Genomic DNA, 18,638 nt, shown 5'->3' with positions numbered 1-18,638 from the left:
TCAGGCACACCAGTGTGACAATGCAGAGAATATATATGCAAGAGCGCACAAAGTTAGTGTGCGTGCCTGTAAGCACGTGTGCTTCCTGCATCCTTGCATGCATGCACTAGCACAACACACTCCACGCGTGCATGGAAACATAAGCTGGTTAAGACCTATACATAATTCTGTATTTGCTGGCATATACTCAGGCGTATTTCTGCATAGCACTTAAGCAACAAAGAGCACATGAGCACCCACCAAGCAAACAACAGAGGAACAGACTGATAGGACCATGAACTCAGTTTTCCTGCCAGCCATACATACCATATTTCCTATCAACCATACGTATTTTCTTATTAATCTGTTATATCAACAATTTACAGCAAATACATCAGCTTTTTGTGGCATGGAGATAAAGTCAGTATGTACTGTTACATGTGAAAGATTTGGTTAACAGTCCGGCCTGACCCCCCTGTGAGAACACCACTTTTTTAAGCTTGACTTCATCACATGAGACTGCTGTAGCAGTTTTGCGAGGAGTTGCCACCATGTACAGCAGCAGCAGGGCAATATATTTTCTTCTAAAGAATGGGATACTCTGTAAGAACTAAAGGCAAAGGTGATGCATGGTACCTGTTTTGTTAGTATGCAATATGCTGGATGATACCTTCTAAAAAGGGTAGTTGCTGAACGTAGGGGAGGAAGACCTCCATTTTGTTTTCCTCTTGCCTTGGCACCCTGGGTTGGATGGAGGCTGTGGGACAGAATAAGCAGAGGCGCCTGCTCTGAGAGCAACCGGGCAAGCCCAGGGGATGAAATTTCTATAGTGTAACATGGGGACAGGAGAGAGCTGAGAGACAAGCAGCTAGGGGTTTGTAGTATTAAATGTAGGGACAGTGAGTCTCCTGAGTTAGGAATGGACATGCAGCTAGTGGGAGAAAAGTCAGATGAAGAGACTTTTCTCTGAGACTCAAGAGGGAACATGTAGGTTTTGTTGTAGCCCAGAAAGCCACTGAAAATCGCCTTACTAAGAACAAGGATCTACAGCTTCCTCTGCAGATATGTGGTGTGTATGTGGGGAACCTCCTTACAGACTTTTATTATGATCTGCCTCACTCTTACTTTCTCTTTTTCTGAAGCCGTCTTGTTCTGTCTGGGACTCTAATGAAACATAGCTTTGGAGTTTAAAAGTTGTTTAGGTGTTTTTGGTATACTCACGGTAGAGAACTGGTTCTAAGCAGTTTTACTGCAAAGCTCTGGCTGACTCACAGGTCCTGTAACAGCAAAGAAGATATATTGTTCATGGTGGACAAGGGAAACTACCATGCTTTGTCTAGAAATGACAGGGGTAGAATGGTAAGAAAAAGAAGTAAGTAGGAAAAATAATTTTGGTTGCTCAGGGAGTGAGTGGATCCACAATCATTTCTTTTTGGTGTTAAATGATCTTCAGTTTCTGGGTTGCAGGCACTCCTAATCACAGGCCTCCTCATGTGCTGAGGACTCTCCCCTTGCCAATTCTTTGTCATGTCTCCTGCTTACAGGAGACCTTTGTCACCAAGACATGGAAGTGTCAAACTCTTGGAGCCCCACTTCTGCACTTCCCTTTCAAGATGCCTTTGCTACCTCCGACAATAATACTTTAAAAAGAGGTTCCCTCACTTTTTTTTACTTTTTTTTTTTTTTTTTTTCTTGGGAAGGGATACGAGAATTACAAAATCTGGTCAGAAGGAATGTTATAGAAACTTCTTCAAAGGTTATTCATTTGGACTGCAAATAGTCGTAGTTGTTATCTGGCAGGAGAAGGTAGTATACAGAATTTGTAAGACATATTGCAGCCCTGTTCTAACTGAAAAAATGTATGAAGCAGGAATGAAGTATCTTTCAACTTTTACAACTTCTCATTTCCCTTTTTGTCAGGCCAGGCAGTAACGAACACTTGAGACCTTGCATGTCAGTTATGTTAGGGAGACAGGCTGACTGGGTCAGGTGCGTCTTTTATGCCCTTCTTTTCACATGCGAACAATGTACCGACTGTCCTGTTTCCCTGCACACCATGGAAAAAATCCCAACTGTGAGGTCAAAATCTTCAAGTAGGCCTGTCAAAAAATTTTGCCTGACTGTGCTCAGTGCACTGTTCATGGCTGCTTCTCCCCTTCAGTACTAACTCCTTCCTGGATTACGGTGTCTTTTTTGATGAGAGCTTGACAAACAGTCCCTGCATTTATAGTGAGTGAATTTATGTTGCTTCTGATCAGGCTATTTCATATTTCTTGTTGCACTGTGTGGAAGCTTCTGCTGGTTCCAGCTGTTTTCCTGTGTAAGTGTGACATAATCGTTCCTTCCATTTAGCCTGAAGCAAAGGTACTTAATAAAACCATTAGCTCTACCCTGCTTTATGGGATCACTTGATAGTAGTCTTAAATTTTCCGATGAAACAAAATCTTGTAAGTAGAGAAACACTATAAATTCTCACTGCATCTAAAAAGTTAAGAACATTTTAGCAAAAATGTCACAGTTTAAAAAGATTGATTCTTTAAACTGTGTTTATTTGCTTACAGTCAGTAATCCACTGGTCCATGATAACTATCAAATCAAGTCAGAATGATTTTACTGTAATTTGTTTATGAAACAAAGTCATTTTTTATCTTTGAAAATGTCATAATTTCTTGAAGTGTATAATTAGAATGTCACATTTTTGTCTTCCACCCACGTGGATACTATTCTATTAAAAAACTACGCTTTTGACACAGTATGAAAGGGATTTTGAGTAGGTAATATCCAGACTGATTTAAAGCAAAATCCACACAGCATGCCGTTCCTAAGGTCTCTGTTAATAATAAACACTAAGATATTTAGGCCAAACCTTTCCACAAGAATTGTTCAACATTCAAGAATCTGTGTCACTTGTGAAGTCTGAGCCTTTCCTCCTGCAGCAAATTATTGACACTAACAATATGATTTCACATGAATTTATTAGGTGGCAATGCTGAGTTTATGCAGCCCCTGTCCCTGGTCCCAGCCATTCATTCCGGCCATACTGGCATCTCTGTACGGTACTGGCACAAGTGCATGTGTGGCCACGGCGTGAACCAGTCAGACTGGGGAGCTGAACTGATGATTGAAAAACAAGCATTCATCCTGCTGCTGAGATCGCAGCCTCAATTGACTGCTTTCCTATCTGTTCACATTCAGTCCTTTCTTTGACTGGTGATTTTTTTAATAAGTGGCAGGTCTCACTTAGGAAAATGTATAGTGTTGAACACCTCATTTGCTCCCCTTCCTCATCTTCCACCCCTCTGGAGCTCTTATCACATGGTAGTTGCTTTTTCCTTCTTACTCCTTCCCCAAGGCTGCCATAATTTCCTTCTCGCTCTGACCAGTGGCTACAGTGCTGCCCCTGCTAGCAGAAAGGTGCTGAGGCAGCATTAATAAGCTCATCTCGCTTCATCCAGGGCCCCTTGAATATCTTTGCTTGGTGCTTCCCAGCGTGCCAGCTTCCAGGAGAACAGTAGGTGAGTAGGTGGCTCCTGTGGAGCCAGACAGGTCTGACGGGGCTGGCTCACCCATGCTCCACACATCTCTGGGGATGCGTTCGTGCCTCCTCAGCAAGGTACCTCTCACTGCTGGGGAACCGGTGCCTTTTTGGTCTGCTGGAGGCTGACTGCATCCCTTCCCAGACACTGTTGAAATGCATGGTCTTTTTAGCCCACATTTACTACAGGCTCTCAGTAGCTACCTTCGGATTATGCTTTCATCACACTCAAAAGTCTAAATTGTTGGTTGTATTGTTGGACAACCTTTTAATTCCAATCTTAATGGTCAAAGCAGTTATAGTTTTTTTGTTAGTAATTTATTACTAGCTGAAGGTTTCTTAGTAGTTTAATCTGGTGCAGTTATTTGAAAATAAACCCCAGACTAAAATTAAATCTGGTTAGTTTCATTCACATTCCACCTCCAAATAAACCACAGCACATTCAGTTGTTAGTGTGAACACCTGTTTTGTGACATTGCTCCATCTGAAGTTTACGAGACTATTTTGAGATTTTCTGCAATATGTTAGTCCACACAAGAATGGGATGGTATTCTTTGTCATTGTTGCTTTTGAAATTCTGATGTTATCCATACTGTGTCTGAAATGATTAATTACAATTTGCTATGATTTTTCTGTAGAACCTTGTGTTTTTGTATGTAAGTGCCTGGATTCTTACCAAAATACTATTTCTTGCTTTGACTTACATTTTGCTAAGTGATTCTGTTAGTAGCTTCTAAGCTTTTTCCTTGGAGTATATTTATTTACAAGATGCTTAGCATTACTTATTTATAGGCCCAGCTCCTGCCAGTGGCATGTCTAGAAAACAATTTAAAGAAAATTAACCAATGTAGTTAGCTGAAGTATAGTTTTTGTCTCTATAACTTCCTGTTTAGCTATTCTTCTGTAGTGAATAATTCTTTTTGGTTTAACTTTAATCACTTTTCAGAAGTCATATACTGAGCTGAAAAAAAATTCTAATATCACGAAAAGACTATATTTCAGGAGCAGGAAGGGAGAACTTTCACTAATATAATTCCTTTGAATTAGAGTGTTATACAAAAAAAAAAGATTTTCTATTATACATTTAATCTGTAAAAATTCTGCTTTCTATCAGTGTTTGATTTTCAATGTTTTAAGTGACTGTAATAATATTTCAGTGTCTTATCTTTTAGTAGGGCAAAAATGAAAAGATTATAGACCCCACAAAAGATTTTTGTACCTGAAATATTTTTCCCAACTATACTAGTTGATTCAATAAAAGGTTTTACCTCTGCCCATAAACTTTTCCTGACTTCTATATGATTGCAAGTACAATTTCTGTCAGACCTCTTAATAAAATTCTAAATTACTTCCACCAGCCTCTCCCAAAGCTGATAATGTTATAAACATACATTGTTGATTGTCCTGCCATAAGCAAGAAAAAATGCTGTCAAATCTCATTAGCTTTTTTCAACTTCCTTGGTTATTTAATGTATCAGAAATCATTGACTTCCTTCAGCAATATTCCTCTTAAAGTTTAACTTTGCAAGCTACTTTACTGTCAATCCTATGCTACTCTGGTTACAGTTAAAAAGTTGACACTGGATTATATAATGAGAAYGCACTCTTTTGGGACCAGTATTTGAGTTCCTCAGTAATTTTATTACCACAGTTGTATGTGCTTATAATCAATAAAATAGTGTTGATATCCATTACRTTATTGCTATTCTGATAAACTGCCATAAACTGATTTGATCCATCAGCTTCATTCTTTACACAGATGATTGGCCAGGCAAACCACCAAAACGCTGATGATAGGCCATGCCTATCCCACAGGTTAATGAGATATAATAGTATTTATATCTTATCTAAGATAATATCTTTCCAAGCACATCTTTCTGGTAATCACCATTTAATTTGGCAGAATCAAACACCTGTAGCTCTAAAAGAGCTATTTCCCAACTAGTTACAGAGAAGATTGCCTCATTTAATTTATTTACTAAYGTGAAAAGTTCCATTAGATAATTACATTAAGCCAGGACCTCATTTTTACACCTCACCTAGCATAGGAGCTCTTGTCACATTAGAGAAATGGTGTCATTGCAAAGATGTGCTGCTGTTGCTGCTAAGGAGCTGGTGGCAAGCCTAGAGGRGTATCTGGTCAGGGCAGTGGGATCCCAAGGGGGAGTTCTGAAGAAGGGGAACATGCCCTTGGTGCCAGAGTATCTTTTTTATGAAAACAAATTCTGCATATTCAAGTTAGTTTGGTTGTGTTAACCATAGAAGGGAAGGCTCTGAATTATTGTCATACCTGTAGCTTTTGCACTGTTACCTTATCAGGGGAATTTGCATTACCGTGTTCTTGACTGACAAAAATACTGTTGCTTCTTTGTGAAAAACATCAGTGTTTATTATGGACTCCAGTAAAGGATTCCATAGCATCAGACACAACAAGGGTGAATGGAGCTGGTGAGAGTGTTGTTGCACTACTGAAATCCAGAGTGAGCTACAACAGATAAATGATTATATAAGCAAGGATCCTTACCTGAATCGTGTCTACTTATTATATTGTTGTTATAGATGCAAAGTAACTGAGTAAAGGTGGGTGTTCTGCCTCAAGTGTCCTCAATAAAATTTTGTAGCTGCTTGTGGGGATGACTGTAGGGAAATACTTGTGATGCTGATGGCTACTTAGTATCTGCTTCTGGAGGTGGTAAAGCTTATGAAGGTTCTCACAAACATATATTCTGTAGTTAAAGTTAGGCTTAAAAGCTGTTATATTTTTCTCTTAATATGAGATCAGCTAATCCATAACAGTATGATCTTTCTATCTGGTATATCATTTTGGGTGACCATTTTTATTTATTACTGGCTTTATTTTGCTGGCAAATATCAATGTGATATTTGTTTTAAAATAGATTTCCTTTCAAACTGAAAATTGACTTTTTTTTCTTTCATTATACGGACTGTTGCAATACGGATCCACAATTGCCTTGGTGCTTTAATGCAATTATTTGCCTTTTATTGAAAGTTAAGAATTTTTCATTTTGATTTTAAATTATTATTTGTGTTGCTCTAGGGTTTGTGGATATGGAAAGAATGGCCTGGGCAGAAAAAAGAACTCAGATTTGCATAACTGTACTAGAAGACAGAGCTTGATAACATTTGAAGTGTTGCCCTTGGAAACAATGAACAAAATCTATCTCTGTTTTTTAAGAGGGATGGATTTGGACAAAGGCAGCCTCCAGCAGGCAGCCAATAGATGACTTAAGCACTTTGAATGAGATTTTTGAAGTGGAAACTAAAGGTATTAGCACCACAAAACTCCAGTGGGTATCTGAGTCTGGGTTTATTACACTTGTGTGAATTTATTTCCCCTGGTGAATTCTGAGAGCTGTGAAGGTGTTTGGCAGGCCCTCTTCTACAATCTGATTTTGTCATTTTCTGGTGATGCTGTGCTGTGTCTTCTGTCAGATTAAATTTAGAGGCATACTACCTTGTTTGACAAAAACATGAACTACATGGATTTTCCAAAGAAAAACTTCCGTAACCAGTAGCACGCCGGAGTTTCTTTCTTCCTCTTATTTTTCTTTCATTGATGTTTGCCCAAATCTGTCAATGTTATTATAATCCTAAATTAATCATATAAATATAACCTTCAGTTGAACTTGCGTAATCCTGCTTTGTGATCTACAGTGAAATTGCTTTGTCATTAGTAGTAAACCCAGCAACCCCAAACAAGAAGTGCAAAACAAAAACAGGTTGAGGAAATATTTTTTGTTAGATGCTTCTGTTGTTTACTATTGTCTTACTATTTGATTTTAAGAAAAGATTTTCTGAAACAGTTTCGTGTGTGGCTTCTTAAGGAGTTCAGTTTATTAATAACAAATCAAATGCAATCTATTTCATGACCCTCTCCTTTAGTCCTTATTCAAATCAATATGACTTTTTTTTCATTTTTAATGGAAGAGCCAACATGTTGGTTCTGAGTCTGAAAAATCTTAATCTCTGAATCAAAAATAAAAGAAAAAAAATTAGTCATAGAAGCCATAATATGTTACCTGGTGAGACAGCAAAATAGACTGTTGTGGAACTGTCTGGTAATAGCAGTTGAACAAAGAGCAGGGAGGAAAACCACGGGAGCAGAACATACAAGCARTAACGGTGCCCGAAGATTCTTTATGTAGTTAGTTCATAGTAAGTATCATGCTTATGGTATGCTAAGACAGAAGGGGTCATAGACCCTGGAAGTTAAATTTCTAACCAGCAGAACCTCCCAGGTTGCTGGGAGGCAAGGATTTTTGTATTTCCTGAGGAGGATCTGTCTTTGTGGATGTCTGTCTCAGCACTTACTTCCAGAGTACTGCACCTGGAGTACGGCATTTCTTACTTCTGAGGGCGGAAATGGGAGCAGAGTTACCCGAGCAGCCTGGGCTTGTTCCAAGGCAGAGCTCACAGAAGCACTGACAGGGCAAAATACATCAGATAGAAGTGGGTAGACTGGATTATAAAGGAGAGATCAGTATTGGAAGAAAACTACTGATAGTATGGTTATGTTGCTTATATATTACATGAACATGCAGACTGGGGAAATAGGATACATATAGAGTCACAGCTGATGAGATTAGGGGACAGGACAGCTGGAAAGAATTGGATGGAGTACAGGAGGGGTAGCTGAGGTGGTACAATACCTGCCATGGGGGAGTGGAAGGCAGCATTAACGTAGAGGCAAAACTGAAGAGGGTTGTGGCCAGAATGAGGAAACTGCTGGGAATGAAATGAAATGAAAAGAACAGAATTAGTGTAAATCTTGGTGTAGAAAAATTAGGACAGATTTCATAATGGGAAGTAGAGGAAGAGGGGTGTTCTGGGGTTTAGATGGACTGAACTGCTGAGCACAAGGATGGGTAAATAATGTGCCATGGTTATTGAAAATGCCCTTTTTCTGCCACTACCATTTTTTTAGGTCACTTTACTCACTGTGAGGTGACCTAGTTGGAACTGGTTGCTACTGGTGGAAAGAACGTGTGGAGAGTCTCTCCTCACGCAGTGCTGAGCAATTAGGAAACAGATACAGCATTTAATAGATTTCTGTGTCTTTGTCTCTGAGTGGTTTCTGAGGAATACAGAGTAATAGGCAATTTCTCTGCCTGCTTGAAGAAGAGGAAGACAGGGACATAGACCGATTGATTGTAGGAGAAGCAGGTTGGTCATCAAGAGAGAAAAGTCATAATGACGTAGGGAGAAGCATATATGAAAGGATAAGGCCTGCTAGAAAGCTTCTGGTTTTCTTACTGCTTGACAACACTCACCACCAGATGTCAAAGCCTCCTTGCAGTCACACAGTTCCAGGAGAGATCATACAGTTCTACATTTTCAAATATCATTGTATAGTTAATATCAACTGATAAAAAGCAATTGCATTTTGTCCTAAAATTATATGATGATAGAGCCTGAAGTTTGAAATATGGATTAGGATATAAWGGGAGAAAAAGTCTATGTAAATGTAAGGTACTGTATTTAATGACCTATCTTGGAAATTGTTGCTTGCAAAAATTACATAAAGCAAGCTATTTTGGCTGAGTTTTAGAGAGATGGTATATGTATGTGTGTGTACAAAAAAACAGGTCTAAAGAGGGTAGGGGGAAGCTTATTTTGAACATGTCATTTAAAAAATTTCAAGCAATGGAAAGAAAAAAAAAGCTTTTCTGAGGTCTGATCCCACTAGCATTTGGTTACCTGCATTAACTCCACTTGATAACTCCAGTAATGATAACTCCATTTTTATTTCATGTAAATCAGTAAGATGGTTTGACTTATGGGYTTTTCCTTTCATATGGAAAATCTGTCTTGCTATGTCAGGAGAGAGTTGTAAGCAAGCTACATTTGTAGTTTTATTGGTTCTCAGGTGTCCTAAGGTACTGAGCAATATGATCTTTATTCTGTGAATGAAGATACTGTATATGAACTGCAAGAATAACAGAAAAATTGATCGCACATTTGCCTTTTTCATAGAAGCAAAGCTGAACAGACCTTTGTTCTAAAGCAAAAATAGTAACAAGGATGGAGATTCCACAGCCTTTCTGGACAACTTGTCTCAGCATTTGACCAGCCTCATGGTGAAAACAATTTCTTTACATCTAATTGGAACTTCCCATGTTGCAACTTGTGTCCGTTGCCTCTTGTCTTATCGCTATATATATCTCTGAGAAGAGGCTGGCTCAATCTTCTCTATACCCTTCCATTACATACCTGAAGGCACTAGCAAGGTCTCTTTTAATCATCTCTTCTTCAGACTTAATAAACCCAGGTCTCTCAGCCTCTCCTCATATGTTTACATGCTTCAGCCCCCTAATCATCTGGGAGATTCTGGACTTGCTCCAGTATGTCAATGTCTTTCTTGTACTGGATAGCCCAAAACTAGATGCAGTACTCCAGCTGGGGCTTCACAGAATGACTTCCCTGTGACCTGCTGGCTACACTCTTGCTAACACAGTCTAGGATTCAGTTGTCCTTCATAGCAAGACTTCACTGCTTGCTTATCTTCAGCTTGTTGTTCCCCTCACCCCCAGGTCCTTTTCTGTAAAGTTGTGCTCCAGCCTGAGCTGGTGCATGTGGTTATTCAATCCCAGGTGCAGGACTTGCACTTGCCTTTGTACTTCATGAGATTCCTGTCCATTTCTCCAGCCTGAATAGCAGCCCTGCACTCCAGCATATTGACTGCTCCCCTAACCTGGTATCATCCATGAACTTGCTGAGAGTGCACTCCATCTGATCATCCTGATTGTTAATAAAGATATTACATAGTACTGGTCCCAGTTTCATTCTCTGAGGGATGCCACTAGTAACTAGCCACCGGTAGGACTTTGCACTACTGATCAGTCCTTTGAATTTGCCAGTCCAGGTGATTTTTTTTTAATCCACCTTACTTATCCAGTCCATATCTCACCAATGTGTCTACAAGAATATTATGGGAGACCATGTCAAAGGCCTTGCTAAAGTCAAGGTAAATGACACCCAGTGCTCTCCTTGTGTTCACAGAGCCAGACATCTCATCATAAAAAACAATCAGGCTGGCCAGGTGTGGTTTGCCTTTGGTAAATCCATACTGGCTGTTCCTAGTCACATTCTTGTCCTTCATGTGCTTGCAAATGGCTTCCAGAATGATTTGCTCCATAACCTTTCCAGGAGAGTGGCTTGGCAGTGACATTGGCCGCTTCTCTCCTCACCCTCGGATGCATCCCATCTGGTCTCAAGGACTTGTGTATGWCCAATTGACTTAAGTGCTCCCTAGGTCAATCTTCATCTACAGCAAATGATGCTTCACTCCCACAGGCTGCTGATGGGCTCAGAGACCTGAAGACAAACCTTCCCAGTAAAAAATTAGGCAAAACAGGCATGGAGCACTCAAGCCTTATTCACATCCTTTGTTCCTGTGCCTCACTGAGCAGTGGGTCCAGGTTTTTCTTAGCCTTCCTTTTGTTCCCAACGTGCTTACAGAAGCCCTTGTTGTTGCCCTTCACATCCCTCACTATTTCCAGCTCCAGCTGAACTTTAGCCTGCCTGACACCATCACTGCACTCTTAGGCAATGTTGTATATTCCTCCCGGGTACCCCATTCCTGCTTCCACCTTCTGCATACTTCCTTTTTGCCTTTGAGCTCAGTCATGAGTTCCCTGTTTATCCCTGTTAGGCTTCTGCCACACTTGCTCAGCTTCTGCATGTCAGAATGGCCTGTTCCTGTGCATTGAGGAGGTTGTCTGTGCGGACCAACCAGCTGTCCTGGACCACTTTGCCCTACAGGGCAGTCTCCCATGGGATCCTGGCAAGTGTATTCCTGAACAAGCTGAATTCTGCTCTCCTGAAGTCCAGAGCTGTGATTTTTYTAATATTTGTCTTGCTTGCTTCTTTCAGGATTTTAAACTCCAGATTGTCATGGTTGCTGCAGTCTAGGCTGCCCTTGAACTTCACATTACCAACGCGTTCATCCTTTTTCATGAATAACAGGTTGAGTGTCTCCCATAGTCAGCTCATCAGTCACCTGCATCAAGAAACTGTCACCAATATCTTAATATGATTATTATTGAGGATTTCATTTTTTTGAAATGTCTCATTTTCAGACTAAAGAAGTTTGAATAAGTTTCCAAAACTACCRAGTAATTATCTAAACCAAACAGTTTAAAGTTCTCCCACTCTTTATATTAATAGGAACCACAATATTCCCATGCTGACTGTGAGGGGAAAAATCAATATCAGCAAACGTACATTCATATTGATTTATCTTCCCTTTGGTTTTCTAATTTAGTAAAGACTACTAATGCAACATTACATAAAGATTCTCAGGAGAGTAAAAAGGCTAATAAGATCAGGTACCACTGTTTGTTCTGTGTGGAAGTGAACTGACTTGACTGTACATAGTCAGCTATTTAATTAGCCCATACAGGAAGGCTAATGCATACTTTTGAGCCATGTAATAGAGGGCACTATTCCAGGGACGAGCACCAAAAGGAGCCATCAGGATGACTTTTTGGAATGTGGGCTTGGCATGCTATTAGGAAATGGACATTAGAGAAGAGAGGTCCACAGAACCAAATAATAAGAATTTTTTTTTCCTCGCATAGTATTCTAAGAAATGTTGTACATGTATTTAAATGTCCTGTTATACACATCTATACAGAGCAGTTAATAAATTTCTTCAAACTAGTTTAAAAAATGCTTCTCTGGTCATGTGCAAGTTGTTACGCAAATATTTGGGGGTTTTAATATTATTTCATGTGTTGTATGAGAAGAAGGAATGCATTATGAAAATGTCTGATCAGTTTGCTTTGCTTGCTCATTCCAAACAAGGCAAAGGGAGCAAATGATAAAACATGTTTTTATGATTTGGAAACTAAAGTTTGACTGTTCAGAACACTAGAAGGTTATGTTTTGGGAGAAGTAAGTCAGCTATACACATACATTTACTGTAAGCTTAGAGATAAAATTAGGATATTATATAGTACAAACTGTTGCATGTATGAAAGGATGTGAAGCTTCAGAAACTGAGTTTTTAGTTTTCTGAACAGGGTACACTTAACATAGCCGTATCAATCTAGTAACACTTTTTCTAGAACAAAATATTAAATGATCTCAGGGTATTCAGCCTTATAACTGAGACATACACGCCTTGCTATATTAAAAATATAAAAGTGTAACAAGTTATAAAAGGAGAAAAAGAACATTCTCAGTATTCTTACTGTGCATAATCCATACTTCATGATTGGAACTATTCCGTATAATTTTTTATTTTTATTTTTATTTTTTTTTATGATAGGCCATTCATGAGGGCACTGTCATAAAGTAGGACACTTGCTTATCCTATCAAAGGACAAAGAAAACAGCAGATTACTGAAAAATAAGACAGAATAATCAGGTTATTGAAGGCCAGGCTCATGGAGTATTTAGTGTCCCAGAAGAGCTCCTGACAATCTACAGCTGATAGTTTACATTTTCAAGATGATTTTAAAAGTTGAGTCCTATCTCCCAAAATCAAAAATCCATTTTTTTCCAACTTGTAATGAATTTGTTCATCAAGATGCCATTCAGAAGTGAGAAACATATTCTACTACATATGTATATGGAGGAACAGTCTTTGTCCTGTTAAAGTCGATGGAAAATTAGTCGCTTAGGTTAGCTTACTGTCCTTGGAGCATCAGCAAGACCTTTCTTATAAAGAAGGATCCCATTTTGACTTGGAGCACCAAATGGTTGGGTGACTGTCTCCAAAAGACCATGACATAGTTAAAAATGACTGAGTTCAGACTGATCTTGCCTAGTCATCCATCAGCAAAGACTGTAACTCCTGTCTGGAGCTACAGTAACGCTAATTTGATTCAGTATAGAGATCTCTTTCTTAGGGACAGAGATTTTATTGTAAATATGATCTCTTTCTTCAGTCCTTTGGTTGTAAAGGCAGAGAAGTTAAATCAATATCACAGAAGACAGATATTCCAGTGGTCCTCACAAAAAGTAGTACTTGAATATAATTTAAATATTATAAGGCATAACTCCATGGAAACAGAATTGCAAGGTTACCTAGCCAAGCTTAATTCTTGTTTCTTTCATCTAATCTTCTGGATCTAATTTTCTTGTTGTGTACCCCCTGACAAACACAGACTTTCAACCATTCCCAAATTTAAATAAACACAATGTTATTAATGCATAGTTTATTAAAACAGCTGAAACATTTCCATTCCTACTACCTATTTTGCTATTTGAAAAACAAGAGTAACTGATAACAAGTATAGGTGGTCATCCTCTATCGTGTCAGCCCTGGAAAAAAACAAGGACTACACCTGCACAAGACTCTGAGGCTGTTTTCTCAGAGCAAAGGAGAGTTAAACATCTAGGAATGTGGTTCTAGTTTAGCTTCTGAGGTCACCAGTTGTTGTGATCTGGGATTTTTCTGGCCCCTATAGCTTATTCTTCTTCCATACTGAGCGCATGGAAAGCACAAATTTGTCTGAAATTTTAATTTGACAAAAGTCAAGTCATATGTGTGCCAGAAGGCCTTGAAATCTGGGCAATTTTGCCTGTCAGATTACAAGTCCTAGCTCTAAAGCGTGTCTTACTAGGAATTCCCATCAAAATGGGAATATGAATTTTTGGACATGGTTCAATTCAGTTCTTCTTGACCATTCTCTCAGAAATGAGTGATCGTTCTTTTGCAGAAACTTGCAGAATAAATTCAACCTGCAGCTGACTTCCAGTCTCAGAAATTTAAATCCAAACAGTTAAAATTTTGCTATTGATGACTGAAAAGAATGTCTTATATGGAAGTGTTGCCTCATAGGCCACACTAATCGCAGATATTATTATGTATGCTGTGTAAAGCAGGCTTATTTTTAAATGGAAATTAAATTACAGGGAGCCATTTAGTAACACTATAGTTAGTGTGTGCATAAAGTACTAACAGAGATTTTTAGTTCTTTCATTACAAGATCTCAAATCACTTTACAAATATTATTTCAGTTAGATCCAGAAATATTATACTCTTTTAAAGTAAAAATAGGCACAAAAAGCCACATTTGGTCAATATAAGTGAAGAGGCAAGATACTGTTGAGGAACTGGGTCAGAGATTAAATAATTTACCCGGTTCTCCCTGTCAACCTTTGAAACCGCAGCTTTTCATTCTGAAAGGATCTTTAGGAAAAGTTTAGTAGTTCTGTCTTCCTCATTTAAGACTGCTGCATTATCCACTGAAATCAGTGGAACACTTTTCTTTGACTTCTCTAAGTTTTGAATTAGGCCTCTGATTGCTACTTGCACAGTCATAGTATCTTACTTAATGATAAGAATCTGTATTATTGTTTCCACGTGTTCCTTTGTAGGTAATACTCCGCATTTTCTGTGCAGGTGCCTGGTCAATGAATCAATAAGTATTTTAGGATATTTACTTCCATCATTTTGTCTGTTTAGTGCAGACCCATGAACACCTGTGGCTTCTAGTTCTCTGGAAAAGCACTTGTCAACACAGACTAATTTGGAAATATTTCTTGATAGCTCCTAGCAGGACACTTCTGGTGCCCTTTCTTTAAATAAAGGGTCTACTGAGTGTAAGTTATATCATTTAAAGGGATGCTATCAAGCAAAACATGTATAAGAAAAATCCTTAATGTGTTTTGGCCATAATACTGCATCTTTTAGAAATTATTTTAAAAAATCAACGCTTACACTGTTTGTTTGCATTTTGCTTGTCACTCTGAGTACAATGATCAGCGTCATTTTTTGTTTATAATCACTTCCACCTTTCAGCTCTTACACACTGGCCAGAACCTCGTGGTTTCATGTGGCTTGGTGAAGTTATATAACCTGTTTACAACCACAGATTTAACCATATTAATGAAGTACCTCTCAAGAGACCTAATGCATCTGGACAGTTTTCTGCTGGTGATACAAGACCGAGACTCTTTCAAAAAAAATATTTCCAGTTCTCAGAAAGCTTTTACTGTCTGTCAAATATCCCCAGTATTGCCAGTGCCTAAGCAGTTTATCTTATTGACATTAGTGTATTATTAACTAGAGTCTCTGAGGACAGATTTTTCCCAAATCATCCTCAAGTGTCTTAAGGGGTTCTTAGGATGTATGTTACATTCCTTGAAAAATCTATTTTCTGATCATTATTTTTCTAATCTGAGAAAGGGAGGCCTGTTGCATGTAGCTTTCCCCTGTCATATCATTTATCCAAATACCAGGGTCATATTAGCAAATGACTGCAAAACAGATGAGCAAAGTTCAGTCTCAGAGAAAGTGAGGTGATGTGATGGATGGAAGAAGCAATACAAAGAAATACTCATTGCATCCTGCTATGGAGAAATCTGCCTGAAGATTAAGAGTATTTGTAACCCCGGAGTCTCCTACTTCTTTCATTTCTTCCAAAGATCCATAAAACTTTTACTGTAAACCAAATCTTTTCCACCTGAGGTTAGCAAGAAGACTGCATGTCCKCTTGTGAAATTTAGGCTTAGTCATAGAAAGCCACATGCACGCCATGAGCAGGCTTCGTTACTGTAACTCTGCCTCTCTGGGGCTCCCTTGCACTTTGAAATGTAGACCAGAATCTTTGGAGAGAGGACACGGCGCTTAGAGGAGAGGGAAGAGTTGATTCAATTGACGGTATTACRAGAGGCTAAAGATCTTGGTGATGTATCTAGACAGAGATATAGCTAGAAGTTAGTGGTGAGTCATCAAGTGTTTCATGTTTTAATTTCTGCATGTTTCAATAATAAATCAACCTGCACTTATAATCTGCTCCCCCCCAGCTGGGATCATACCTGCTTCCACAGTGCCTCACAAATGGAGAGGAAAGACATGTGGAGATGTCAGTACAAACATCCTTATTAACTCTAGGTGGTGCCTGGGAAGTAAAGGGTGAAGGACCTGACAGTTTGGCTAAGCAAGATATGTCTTGAAAATAAATCTTTAAGGAAGAAATTGTCCTTCTTTCTTTATGGTACTTTAAATGTGATCTGAATCCAGAAAGCCAAGAAGGGATAAAAATGAAAAACCAAAGAAGAATGTAATGCAGAAGATGCAATGCATTAGATGATGATACCTTAAAGAGTGCCAAGTACTGAAGAAGCACAAAATAAATAAAATATATTGAACATTCTTTTTACTTTTTTTTTTTTGAGGGCAGCTGGTACTCTCTTTTATTCAAATACAGTGTATTTTAAGATATACTCTGGCCTATCCTTTGGAACTTCAACAGTTCCCATGCATTCAGTAATCTACTGAATAAGAGAAAGTGTATCTGTAATATCCAAGGTTTTGAGTGATTCAGAGGTCCCTGATCTTTCTCTGCTTTATGCAGGTCATATGTTAAGGATGACCACACTCTCTTCCTCATTATTGTGTCAATATGAGAGCAAATGATTCAGGAGTGCATTCTTTGTGTGCCACCTGCAGTAACTTCCCTGGGTTGACCCTTTACGGGGCAGCATTTGACTCAGTGAGTACAAGATGCAGCCGGTAATTCTCCCCACTTCTAACTTATGGCTCAGTTCACTTGGTGTTTGTTTTTTCAGAGCTGAAGATAGTTTACTTAGAGAGGGGAGTGCAGGGTGCTTTTTGCTTTGTCAGATGTTTTGTGGTGTAGATAGGCACGCAGGTAAGTGGTGCCCTCAGTCCCTTCTGGAACCACCTCTTACATCTGTAAGAGGTAAGGTGATAGAAAATGTCCTCATTCCCACCCTATTACGTGCATGCTTTCTGATGGGAGATGATAATTTAATTGGTGACACATTCATGACGTAAATTATAGTTTTTCAGGTCCAGTTCTGCCAGATGGGCAGACCATAATGAGCCAAATGCAGACTTTCTCTTTTGTCTACAAAGAGCTGAATTTGTCTCTGGCATTAGTTGTAAACATTCTAAGTTAGAAAACATCTTTTTTCTTTTTCCCTTTTTTTTTTAACCCTATACAAAGGATAGGGCTGCTGGTGTTGCAAAATAATTGAGTCAGAGCGTGTTGCAATCAAAAGATGATTAGTTTCTTGTGTTTATGTGTGTTCTGATGTGAATTAAACCAATCTATTATGTCTGTTTTGTGTTCCTAGGGATGCACTATTTTTATGCAGAACTTGCAAAAGCAGGCACAGTTCACCCGTCTTTATTAGTGACCTTGTCTCGTCCTCTGAATTATGGGCAGTCTGCTTTGAACATGGGGAAATGCTACTAACAATCGTCATGTGGATGTTCGGGTTTTTGTAGTTGTTTAACCTCTCAAGGCCCTGCTGCAGTTCTAGATGTAAAAAAAGAGGAACAGAATTATGGGTGTTTAAAGCTGAAATATTTATAGAAGCAGTTTTTTATTTAAAAATAGCATTTGTGCCTGGGAAGATCAGATGTACCACTTCAGTATGAAAAACAAAACCAGATTTTAGTTGATATTATTAATAGAAATTGCATGAAAATTGATAATGTAATTTAGTTGAAAATATTTTCTTCCGGTCTATGTTTTGAAGTGTTTTTTTGTTACYAAATGCTATAAGGAATAAAAAGAAATACATTTTATATGTTTTATAGTTAGAGGTTACAAATAGTTTAATTTCTGCTTTTAAAGAAGAAAATATTCTGGGTATCAGAATGTATGCCTTAGACTTTAGATGTTTGAAATTAAAGGAGGCATGTGATGTTAGGAAAATCATTTTGCTTACAATGGGAAGATGGGATTCACATCTACCACCAACAAAGTGCTGTAAGTTAAGAGGAAGACATGTACTAGAAAGAGATCAAAATTAAAAACTGGATTATTTAGGGTCAAAGGTTTCCTTAATTGCCTGTAAGAGATGCTTACATGGACTTTCAAAATCCAACTTTATTATTAAAAATGAAAAATAATAAAATGCCTAATCCTGCAGTCATTGTTGATCTGAAGTCACTATTTAGGTTGATGAGTGTTTCACTTGAATGAATATAAAGCACTGCAGGATGTGGCCCAACACATTTTAAGATAGTGGCAATCATTAGTGCTCTAGGATTGAAAGTGTGTCCAAATCTGGCCTGCTATTCTTAAGAATTACAGAATCACAGAATCGCTGAGGTTGGAAGGGACCTCTGGAGATCATCTAGTCCAACCCCCCTGCTCAAGCAGGGTAAATTGAC

At 38.6% G+C, this 18,638-nt stretch overlaps 1 protein-coding gene across 1 annotated transcript in view; it reads left to right on the top strand.

Moving 5' to 3' along the window:
• Window positions 1-18,638, top strand: part of CACNA1C (calcium voltage-gated channel subunit alpha1 C) — a 492,904-nt gene that overhangs the window by 14,376 nt on the left and 459,890 nt on the right. The window lies entirely within an intron of this gene.

The sequence above is a fragment of the Apteryx rowi genome, unplaced genomic scaffold (assembly GCF_003343035.1).
Source record: "Apteryx rowi isolate R43461 unplaced genomic scaffold, aptRow1 scaffold_31, whole genome shotgun sequence".
NCBI classification, from domain to species: Eukaryota; Metazoa; Chordata; class Aves; order Apterygiformes; family Apterygidae; genus Apteryx; species Apteryx rowi.
Note: the sequence above shows the minus strand (reverse complement) of the source record. Positions and strands in the feature narration are given on the sequence as shown.